Source organism: Zosterops lateralis (assembly GCF_965231275.1).
Source record: "Zosterops lateralis genome assembly, chromosome: 3".
NCBI classification, from domain to species: Eukaryota; Metazoa; Chordata; class Aves; order Passeriformes; family Zosteropidae; genus Zosterops; species Zosterops lateralis.
Genome location: NC_139764.1, coordinates 13271442 through 13282193, shown reverse-complemented (window position 1 = coordinate 13282193; position 10752 = coordinate 13271442). Strand labels below are relative to the sequence as shown.

Below are 10752 nucleotides of genomic sequence, written 5' to 3'. Positions count from 1 at the left end.
TTTCAATAGAACCCTGCTCTGTTGTTTTTTTTTTTCAAGAAATACATTGAAAGGTGAAACTATGATCAATTAAAACTAAATTTCTTCAAATATCCTTTCAGTCAGAAACTTGAAATTATTCAGTAAACTTAACATGTAAGTCCCAGTGACATTTTATTGCCTTAAATTAAGAAATCACCTGAGCATTTTTGAACTTTTTAAACTTAACAATTTGACTGAATATATATGTGCACACTGGTCATTTATTTGAATACCTAAAACCTTTACTATGCTTTGCAATGCTTGATTTTCCTGTGGTTGGTACCTACTACTTAGTAAATAGTCATGTAATTAATCAACAAATTAAAGATTATTTTTAATTTAATGCCCTGCAAAAATATTTTTATCTAATTCAAATGTTAACATTAGTTTTATTCTCAAATTGGCTGCAAGGCTGATGCAGTATTTGAGTGTCACTTTGTACTTTACATGCAGGCTCCCTCAGATCCCTTTTGCTTTCGCCATCTGTTTTGACAGGAAAGTTCTTCATGGCATAATTTTTCATATTTGGTTTATATATCCAGGATTCCAGTTGGAACAAGTCCCCTAAACTGAAGAGTTGTTTTGCTGGCAAACAGCAGCTGAGATTGGTGACAGAACACGATAAGCAATAGTTTGGGTAAAGTGGAATTTAAACTTGTTTTTAAAAGCTCTATTACATTTCTGGTTCATTGTTCTCTCAAACAAAGGAAATCAATGAATAAATACTAGTGGAGCATTTCTAGTAGGTAGATTTCTTGCGTTTTCTTTTTGCATTGAATTCAGTGAATTTCCTTGAGTGGCTCAGCTGCCCATGGGGAAAAAAGAGAGCTGGAAACACAAGTAAGCACCAGTAGTGTATTAGCATAATAGCTGAGCTTGAAAAACTTGTGGATTTTGTAGAGTGATTTCACATAATATATCAATGGATTAAAAAATGCTGGTGGAACATTTTTATTGCTCTGCAGCCACCGGTAGCATGAGTGTGGTGAGTGTAAACAAACATGAAGTACAGGAGCATAAAAGGAAGAAGAGAGTTTTGGGAAGGACCATTGTGGGCAGCAATCCCATGCTGGAAGTAATCCATGTATAAAATCATCATTAGACAGATGGTCTGTGCTGATATACAGCTGGAAGAAGCCCTTAATAGGACAGGGCATCAGGGCTAAGTAGAGGGGAGGGAAGGAAACAAAACAGTTTAAAATCAGGAAAATAGGAAATGCAGCACTGCTTTTTCCCTGGGAAAGCCAAAAAACTTCTGATGTTTTTAGAAAACTATGGTGCATTATAGACTGTCTAAAATTCTCGTAGATATTTGGATAAGCAGTGTGACAGGTATGAATAATTATGCTTGAACTGAAGTTACCAATAAATCTCCCAAGCCCCACTAATCATTTTTGATTTTAAGTGAAATTCTACATTTGGATTGTTATTTTTATTACACTTCAGGAATCACACCAATTCCCAAGAGATGAATGTAGTAAAATAAGCTTCAGCTTGGTGTCAGCTCAGGTGTCTGCCCATAGCAGATTGATGGAATTGAGAGGTGTTAAGGGCACAGGACAGAGAAATAGGTATGAGGAAAGGGGGAGGTGTCCCTCCTTAATGAGAAGGACTGTGGGGTTTCAGCTGAACTGTTCTTATCCACAGTGTCTCAGGAAGGATATGTTTGTCAGGCTTCAGGTGATTTAGGAGAGCTAGGCTTAGGAAAAGGACACACACTTATCAGCAGAATTGCTGTCCCCAACCCATAAATAAGCCTTCAGAAAAATAAGCCTTCTTTTAAATAGAAAAACAGGTCTTTGTCTGTTGAAGAAGCAGGTAACTGGGAGGAGCTCTGGTTTATAGTTTATTTCAGCCCAGCAGACTAACAGCAGCTGAAACAATCAGGTAATCTCTGTGGAGGAAGAATCACTATATGCACCTTTTCTTTACAAGACTTCAGCTAATTATGGCCACAGAAAAAATCCCCAGAAAATCGGTTTCTGAATACTGTATTTTACAAGGGAATCCACAGTTAAATGCTAACTTTGAAGGTTTTGTGCTGAGGAGATCTCCAGTCTGAATATTGACTTTTCTTTCCCCAGGAAAGTCCTTTTCTAACTAGAAGCATGAATGAATGCCTTTATTTCTAAGCCACTGAGAAAACTTTTACTAGGAAAATTTTGTGGGGAAAATTGCTAAGCAAACCAAATAATTTTTTGTCACCAAAATCTGGAAATACGAGTTCTCGAATTTCTTTAATAACAGAAACAAATAATCTTGGTTGTGCCCAAGAACTTAATGGATTCAGAGCGATTGTTTCATAACATTTAGGAAAGAGAAATTGATTAAGTTTAATCAACTCTCAAAATGCATGATAGAATAGGGATTTTTGTGCTTTACAAGATGTACTTTTAGACCTAAATTTTAAATTTAAATTAGAAAAAAAATCTCTACTGAATTGGATACTTTAAGTTATTTGGGAAAACAAGATAGGATGTTAGTGTGGGAAAATGCTAGGTTTTGTTTCCTATTCCTTAGTAAATTTGCATCTTCTGCTGTTTTCCTTATTGAGTAGTACAAAAATGTTTCCATTTCCCATGGTCATAGTCCAATATTAATTTTTCCCTTCAGAATTTGACCAGTGTTGAGTCTTATATTGTTCCTATATGTTGTTTGGATTCACCCTTTCATGTTTCCTAGAAATATTTTTTCACTATCTTGTAATTTTTAATACTAAGGTTTACTTCTTCAAAAATACAAAAATAATACATAATCAATTCAAGAATAACATTAATACTGTTGGAAGTGGGAATATCAGGGGGGTTTAGCCCAAGTAAGGACTGCAAATTGCAACCTCTTAGATCCTGTTGCATTCTCCTGTGGCCATGAGCACAATTGGAGAATCAAGCCTGAATTATTGAGTGTTGTGGCTTCATCTGGAAGTTTTAAGAGCTGTGGCAGTAGTACACACAGTCTCCAAAACAAGGTCTAAGTAGATAGAGGTGGTTATGGTATCATCAATAGGGATTTAAATACAAGGAAATCGGAGATGTGAGTCTGAAAGCTCTTTTATTTATTACAATTCTGCTGAAAACTTAATGCTTTGAAAAGGATTTTATTACTAGCTAAAAGCAGTTGCACATTAAATCTTTAAATTAACTTCTGTTCTGCTTGAATATAAGTATCTTCTCCACTGGGCAGGAGTTCAAGAGGCTTTTGGAGCTTTAGGTGATATGATGACAGACTGCCCCAAATGATCTACCAGACTTCACTTCCAGTACACAAATTTACACAGATTTACCTTAGGCCTGCTGATGAGAATGCCATGTTAATGCTTAGGATTTTTTTTTTTCCTTTTCTTTATGCTCCTTCACATTTTCCTGAATTTACTTTAATGCCCTATCTTCCTTCATTTAAGTTTGCAAGCCAGAGTTGAGCAAGTCTTGTGCTAAAAGAGCAGCTGCCTCTCTCCATGGGAAGCAGTACAGAGCCATTGTAATGCTCAAGAGGTTTCATACTAAGTTTGTATCAGCAATCACCACCTCGCCAGAGCTTGCAGGGAGTTTTTTTAATTGTCTTCCAAAAAGAAGTAGAAGGAAAAAAACCCCAGAGGTTGTTCTCATGGACAGAAAAAATACAGCCAGAAAGTATAACTGAAAACAAAAAAAAAAGGCATCAGGAAATCTCCCTTTCTTAGCTCTGCTAAAGCCATTTCTTCAGTTCTTTGCTTTGCAAATCTTTAAAATATTGCTGCAAATATCCTTCTCCCAAGAAAAATATCGGTGAAAGATCTAAACCCAAAATATTTCACTTTGAAAAGTTACCTCAGTGCTTTCTGGGACTGTAATTCAGCAATTTTTTTTCCCATTCTCTTGTCTATTGTGTTCTTAAGTTGGGTTATATCTCCCGTGGTACCTATCTGTCAGCCCTCGTATGGATTTGGTGATTATAGTTGATCATGGGGAATATGTGCATGGGAGTGAAGCTCACTAGAGACAATGAAACATTGAGAAGAAGAAAAATAGGTCCCCTGAAGTCTTAAAACTCAATATTTCTGTTGCCAAAATCTTTTAATGAATCAAAAATAAATCCATGGAAAATTAGTAATTTCTGTTTTAAAATGTGGTTTTAGTTGGAAGCTGGCGTTTTTTACTGAAGAAGTGGTGTTTACCAAGCTGATTGGAAACATCTGATCTAAAATTTATTTTGTGCTTGGAGATGTTACAAGATGCATGTGCCAAGACATGACCCAGAAATCATCTGTGTCTACTCTGTCAGGGAAGCATAACCAGTTGCTGAGCCCCAGCCATGGCACTTACTTCTCTTCTGGTGTTTTCACAGAGCCTTCTCACTGACCAGAGAGCATTGATGGTGAAAGTCTCCATGGATAAGAGCCGGAGCAGAGTGATTTTTCTTTCTTATTGCTCCTGCACAGGGCCCTTCTGAGTATTTGTGGGGTATGTGAGTGGAGGGAATGGGATTTCTGGACACTGGACTGCAAAGAAAGAGTAGCCAAGAGATTTGTACTGGCCTGCTTACGACATTATGTTGAGCTACCCTTTACCATGCCTTTACTTCCATCCCAGGTATGTCTGTTTCTCCTGAGGTCTCGATCACTGAAAATAGTTTGTATGAGAAGCAAAAAAACATGGGAGTCATTGATGAAAATTCCCATCCTTTTTTTTCTTTTTGTGTGTGTGTGCGTGTGTTGCTTGTCTGATGCATACATTGCTTGTATGTCAACTGAGGATAGACCACAACAGAAAGCTATCATCTGTAGCACTTATCCTGTCTGAAAATAGATTATTGACATGTCTGGGTTGTTTAAAGAATCATTTGTACTCTAGGATCTTCTAGGCTACTGGAGAGAGATGCCTGAATTGTTTATTTTAATGTCACTGGGAATAATTGTAGTGTTTGTGGTACATCAGGGTACCTAAAGTCTTGATACATCTCCTTTTCAGAAATTCTTTAAAAGAAAGTAGAATACAAGAGACTATTTCAGTTGGAGGGTACATATAATGATGTCTTTAGACCTCTTCCTATTTGCATACTTAAAAAAACCCATTGTAGTTATCTCGAACATTACCGGCCAATTTAAACTTTAATTAAACTTAAGCCTTTTGTGTCTTTTTCTTGCATAAATATACCACAGCTCTGTGCTCTGTCTGCAAACCCTGACCTCATTTCCAAAGATCATACAATTTCTTTTTCCTCTTCAGTATATTGGGGAGTTCTCTGTTCAGCCAAGCTGGTCACCTCCTCAGATTTACAACACAGTGAGATTGGCTGGGACTGCCTGGAATTGTAATATTAAGAAAGTAAACAGGCAAATTTATTTTATCCTTCTGGAGCCCTAATGAGTTACTTAGAGCTGACTGTCTCTTCAAGTTCTCATAACCAGAAGAAAGCATCCTCCCCAGGCAGGTCTTGGGCCTGAATCACAGAATGGATAAGCTTGAAAGGGACCACAGTGGGGCCACCTGTTCCATAAAGTCTCACCCAGAGCATATAACTCAGGACTGTGTCCATGCAGTTTTTGAATATGCAATGAGGGAGATTCCACAACTTCTCTGGGCAATCTGTTCCACAGCCACACTCACAGTACTGAAGTTCTTACCGTCATTCAGATGGAACCTCTTTGAGCATCAGTTTTCCCCTGTTCCCTTTTGTCCCAGAACACCGAGAAGAGCCTGGATCCATCTTCTTGATACTTACTCTGCAAAAACATATATTTTGAAGAGGTCCCCTTTCAGTCTTCTGCTAAGCAAGCCCAGTTCCTCCAGCCTTCTTTTGTAGGTGAGGTTAAGCTCAAGTTCCCCAATCACCTTTGCAGCCCTCCAGTGGACCAGCTCCAGAAGCTCCACATCTCTCTTGTCCTGAGGATCCCAGAACTGGACACAGTGCTCCAGACTGGCGTCACCAGGGCTGAGCAGAGAGGCAGGATCACCTCCCTGGCCTGATGGCAGTGCAGCTCCTAGTGAACCCCTGGATCCCTTTGGCCTTCTTGTCCCCCAGAGTACTGCTGGCCTGTGGACAGCTTGTTGCCCACCAGCACCTCCAGATCTTTGTCTGCAGAGCTGCTGCCCAGTAGGTCACCCCCAGCCTGTGCTGGTGCCTGGGATTGTTTCTCTCCAGGTGCAAGGTCATATACAGAAAACTACAGAAACCCATCATTTGACAGTCTGTGGGAAGTTTTATTTAGCTCATTAAATCAACTCGCTGTCCTAGGTTTCTGGGTGCTATGTTTGTGCCCAAAATTTAAACTAACAGGGATTCAAGTACACAACAGCATTACCACAGCATGCAATGAGCACATGCTGGGCTGAATTTGTTTTCAGTCAGGCCTATCATGGCCCTAAACACATGTGGCCCTTTAAGAGATCCCTGGATGAGGTTAATGTTTCAGAGGATAAACTGGAGAGATCAGATAATGACCTTAGTGTTAGAGAGGCTTAAGGGTTGAGCATTACAGTAGATACAGAGACCATAAATAAAGGATTATAATTATGAAGCATCATAATGGAATTGAGCAATGTCAGAAAATGCCTTAAAAATCGAGACAATATCACAAACTATGAAACTGAAAATGGATTAACCTGCTTTTTAGTCCTTAATTGTACAATCCTTTGCAAATTTTGCTTGCCAGTAACAGTATTTAATTTTTAACCTGGTTAAATCTGGTCTGTTGCAATTTTAATTCCATTCCAGCCATTTGGGAGATATTTTTTATTGCCTTGCAAGTGTTCTTTTTTCTCTCACTCTTTTTTTTTTTTTTTTTTCTCCTGCAAAACCCAGCAGGTAATTCAAGATGGAAGTTTGCTTTGGTTACCGATTTCTCTGTCCCCTCCCAAAACTATCAGATTTGTAAGTACGTATGAAGACTCATTATTTATTACATATAAAAATCTAAGATCAAACACCAAGTTATTAAGTTTTTCCTTTTCTCAGGTCTTCATCATTTGTAAGATAGCTGTTAGTGAGGATGCACATAAATGGAGGAGTGTCTGAGTTTCTACTTGTGTGAATTTGCTGAACTCTATTGCATTCAATAGACTTATAACAATGAGCCCATATGAGAAAGAAACCCCCATCTTTCCATATAGATTATCTGTTCAATGTGTTTTGCTTTATCTGCATATTTAATTTTTGCAGAGGTGAAATCTATTGATTTTAAATGAGAATATAGCCACCATTCATGCTTGTTGTCTTTCTAAAAGCTGAAAACACACAATTTGTAAAACACTCTTTGAAATAACTCTGCTCTTTTTTATACCTGGAAACTCTACTGGGATCAGTTATCTATAGCTACCAGGTTCACGTTCCTTTTTACCTTTTTTTTTATATTTTGGAATAGGGTAAATTTGAACAGTCTGAATAATTTAAGAGCACATTATCATTACAATTTAGAGGCAAACCAGAGGGGGGATGCTCTACAAAACAGCCAATACTGACATCATGTCTCAGCAATCTGGGTGGTAGCTTATTGATCTTACTGTACATAGGAGACCAGGACTTGATTTCCCAGATCACCAGTTGAGAATTGAAACACAGGGTAATTAGCAGCCAGTTTTTTGATATCAGTTTACTGAGCATGCAAGTTAGAATAGCTCTCTCCTGGGAAGATAGCAAAACAAGTGAAGGAAATCAGAGGAATGGTTTCTGGAGTGCATCTCAGGGAAAAACTAGCAAATCTGATTTACAGTGTCCATGACTAAATTTCTACAATTTATGGCACTTGAGAATACTTATTGTGAATGCCATAAATTTAAAAATTCCTACGCTTGTGCCCTGACAAATATGATTTTATGCAGCTGTAAACATCTTTTTGGGGGTTACTTTATCACACCAAGACAAATCAGAATTATTTATTTGTGTTGAGTACAGCAGTATGCCAGGATTCCTGCCACCAAATATTCATGGGAATGTTTGACAGCTGCTGCCTGGCAAGGTCCAACATAGTGATTCACTTCTTTGTTTTCCAGAGCTTCCCTGGGGCTGAGGTTTGCATGCTCAGGTTACACTTCACTGCCTGTGGAAATTTAAAGTGCCATTTGGGAGCCCAGCCTTAGAGAAGCTGTTGGAAGTTTTGCCACTGACTCACTGGGGGAATTCACCCTCAGTCTAAGGAATCATATTGGAAAATTTTTTGTTTGTTTGTTAATTTGTTTCCTCTGTTTTATGAACAAAACCTGTCTTGTACTTATAGTAAGCCACAAGACCAGCATGACCCTGCATCTTTAAAACTACAACTCATTACTACAAAGTTTGCATTCACAAACAGAGAGATGTGCAAATAGCACCTTCAAGCCAGTTCAAGTTCTAAATAGTAGGTTGACCTACCAATGATTTAATTTCCTGGATCCTCTGAAAACAGTCTGTTAAATGAGAAAGTAATAAAATAATGAAATCATGTGCATCATTTTAGTATTGTGACCTTTGGGTTTGGTGCTTATTTTAGGGAATTTCTTTTCCCCCTACAAGGTACGTATTGGTTGCATTTGAAAGCAACTGTGAATTACAGGAGGAAATGTGTATTTTTGAAATGTTCTCAGATCACGAGATTTCTTGCACTGCTTGCTTATGCTGTCTACTTCTGAAGCTCCGCATTTCTGGAAATTCAGCCAATTGTATTTTGATGCATAAACACTTGCCTGATTGCTCTGCATCCTCATTTGCCTGTGTGATGGATTGAATGTATGGCAGCTGTCCCCAGAGGCCATCCTGAAAAGAAGATGTTGCAACTCATGAGTTTATCCAAGTGCATAAAACTGAAAATATCTCATAAGTGCACAGAAAATGAGTTCTTTAAATTCCTTGTTAGTAAAGAGATATTAATATGCAATAATATCTGTCACATAGGGGAAACTTCTTAAAATACCTGAGCCCATTTTAGAAATGTGGAAGTTGGCACATGCATTGTGTACTGATGGCAGGGTGTCACCATGGACACCAACAGAGAAAAGTCAAATATGATGAAAGAGAGAAAAGAGAAAGAGAAGATGTAGTATCCATGACAACAAGTAGAAAAGAATAAGACTTGAAAAAGTTGAAATCCCTGTATTTGTCTGTATTATTAAAATGAAATTTGCAAGGTTAGACATACATGCCACACTGTTTCTGTGTAGCTGGATTTTGTGCACACTGTCAGAGGAGGTTCAGATGGTGCGTGAATCTCTCCTGTTGCATTTGTATATCCCTGGAGTGATTTGTGTGAAAGCAAATGGCAGCTGGATGAACTGTGGAGATCAGACCCAGTTATCTGTAGATGCACATATGCACATAGGTAAATCTGTCCTCTGAATGTCTGCTTCAGCACATTGGAAACATGTGTAAAAGCCTCTAAATTCAGTATGATCTGAAGTAAAACAATGTGGGATGAAGAGATGGATTGATGGATTGAGAAATCCTTTTTTCTTCTCACATGACAAGACCTTTCCTTTTGAAGCTGGAGTGTGCAGTTTGAAACAAGTACAATGGACAGAGTGACAGGAAAAGTGATATCTAAAGCCCAGAGGAGACCATACACTTGTGTCTCCATGAGTTATTTTGGGCAGCTCCTCACACACACAAATGGAACTGGTTGGCATTTGCTACATCATATTTCATTTTACCTTTCAGAGCTCTAGCTCATAGCCCATGTGATGTAATACCTTCCTGCAGGGTTTTGAGACTTGAATTGATGTTATCACGATTGTATTACTGCAGAATTTATCTCCTAAAATGTAACTATTAGCAGAAGATATTTTCGTACAAATAGAAATAATAAGGGGGTTTGGGTTGGTTTGGGTTTTTTTTGTTTCTTTTGGTTTTGGCTTTTTGGTTGGTTTGGTTTGTTTGTTTGTTTAACATTACACTCCATGTCATTGTTGAGGTACCTATAAATATTATTTAGTAAAAAAAAAGTTACATAAAAATTTGCTGGTGTAAAACTCAGTAATATTCAACAAACCTCCTAAAAACATCTCTGAAAGATGACGTTCTCTCATGTTCAGTGAGAGCTTGCATCCTCAAACAGCATGGAACATGAGAACATTTTTATTTAAATTCCAACTGTATCCCTTCAAAAGCTAGATCCAGTACTTTAAGTAGATTTAAGATACTGCTTAGTAAAATTTTCAGAATATTTTCAATGTGTTTTATAGTCTAGTGCTTATGTGTTCACATGAGTTTGCAAAAATATTAATGAAAGACCATTTAAACTTATTTTTGTATACCAAATACCTTAATGTGTGCAAGTATCAGCCAGTGTGATTTGAACTGTCCCAGAGAAGATGAGTAATCTGTGAATGAATTTTGCATGGAGGAATTTTTGGGACAAGAAAACGAACATCCAGAATAAGCAGCTAAGCAGACAGAGAGGAGTATTGTGCAGGCAAAAGAAATAGAAGGAATCTTTCTTTCCAATAAAGGGCTTTTCCCTGTGTTTGGAATGCAGGTGAAACTAATGTGGCTGTATTTGTGGTCATGCTCCAACATTACTAATTAAATCAGGATAGTTCCCAGAGGAGAGTGATTTTGGTTAGCTGTTAAGACAAAGAGCAAATAGACCAGAAAGCTTTGTTCCAAAAAGTAGTAGGAAAGTTTATTTGGTCTCTGTTCCGTTTTGGTCCCTAAGATATGAAATGTATGGTAGCACCTCTTTGAAAATGGAAGGCATAATTCAGCCTGGTGAAACAATAGAATTCTGTGCTTAAAAATAGCTTTCCACATTTCATATTTTAATTAGTGATTTAAAAGCAGACAGTG

The 10752-nt window shown here is 37.8% G+C and overlaps 1 long non-coding RNA gene across 3 annotated transcripts in view; it reads left to right on the top strand.

Moving 5' to 3' along the window:
• Positions 1–6548: 6548 nt before the first annotated feature.
• The window catches only part of LOC310906713, a 71165-nt gene continuing 66961 nt past the window's right edge, over positions 6549–10752 (top strand). For 2 of the 3 annotated variants that reach the window (XR_014589472.1, XR_014589473.1), the window contains exon 1: positions 6549–6874. This is a non-coding gene — a long non-coding RNA (uncharacterized lncRNA). The remainder of the gene's footprint in view (positions 6875–10752) is intronic. The other variant, XR_014589471.1, reaches the window with a different exon arrangement.